Source organism: Myotis davidii, unplaced genomic scaffold, assembly GCF_000327345.1.
Source record: "Myotis davidii unplaced genomic scaffold, ASM32734v1 scaffold552, whole genome shotgun sequence".
Classification (NCBI taxonomy): Eukaryota; Metazoa; Chordata; class Mammalia; order Chiroptera; family Vespertilionidae; genus Myotis; species Myotis davidii.
In genome coordinates this window covers 348532-349565 of record NW_006283439.1, presented here as the reverse complement: position 1 = coordinate 349565, position 1034 = coordinate 348532, and the positions used below count along the sequence as shown (strand labels likewise).

The 1034-nt window shown below is 60.7% G+C and overlaps 1 protein-coding gene across 1 annotated transcript in view; it reads left to right on the top strand.

The window, feature by feature from the left end:
• The window catches only part of GRIK1 (glutamate ionotropic receptor kainate type subunit 1), a 74444-nt gene that overhangs the window by 68015 nt on the left and 5395 nt on the right, over positions 1 to 1034 (top strand). The window lies entirely within an intron of this gene.

The window sequence follows — 1034 nt, the reverse complement described above, 5'->3', positions numbered from 1 at the left end:
CACACACACACGGCCACCCTCATATGGCCACCCTCACATGGCCACCCTCACACGCCACCCACACGCAGGGCCACCCGCACACGGCCACCCTCACACGCCACCCACACGCAGGGCCACTCACACACAGCCACCCTCACACGGCCACCCTCACACGGCCACCCACACGCAGGGCGGGCTGTGTGCACAGAGACGAGACACGCCAGCGTTTAGAACGCTCACGACCCCGTGATACCCGGAAGGTGGCACCGCCTCTTTCTAAATGAACTGTGCTCGCGTGTCCGGCCGTCTCCCCTCCCGGGGAATCGCCGTGTGTGTTTCTAACAACGAGTAAACGCAGGCTTTTCCAGAACGAGTCTGAGGCGATCTGTCCCCGGCTCGCTCCGCTCCGGTTTGGCTGCCGGGGTTGTCAGCTGCCAGGTTTGCTGCGTTGTGAGTCCTCGCACCTGCTCAGTCGATTCTGGCCGAGTTGAGGGCAATGCTTTTCATTTACTCCAAAGACCTACTTACTAGAGTGAAGGGAACCCTTCACCTCTGTGTTTACGTTTTAATTTAGAAATCGCTCCAGTGGCCTGGGAACATCGGTGAGGGTTAGATGAAAGGACACTAAAGAGGGAAATTCGCTCAGAGAGTAAGTGTCCGCCCGTCCCGGGTGCCGCTCTGGGTCTGGGGTTGCCATGGCCCCTGCTCTCGCACGGTTCACAGCAAAAGGGAAAAGGAGAACATTCCGTCACCCAAAGCAGGACTCAGAGCGGAGGCACCAACGGAGAAGTGTCCGCCTGGGAGGGAGGCCTGGAGGGCTCCCTGGAGGAGGCGTCATCAGGAGCAGGAGGGACGCGGGTGGGGAGGCGAGGGCTCCAGGCTGAGGGCGTCACATGGTCAAAGGCACTGACAGAGAAAGGGAGCTCAGGGTGAACTCCAGAGGGGACGGATGGGCAAGAGGCGAGAAAGAATGGAAGGAAAGAAGGTGGAGGGGAGGGGGGGGCACCTGGAAGGCTCTCCCACCACCAGTGAGAAGATGCACAGCCCTCAGGGCG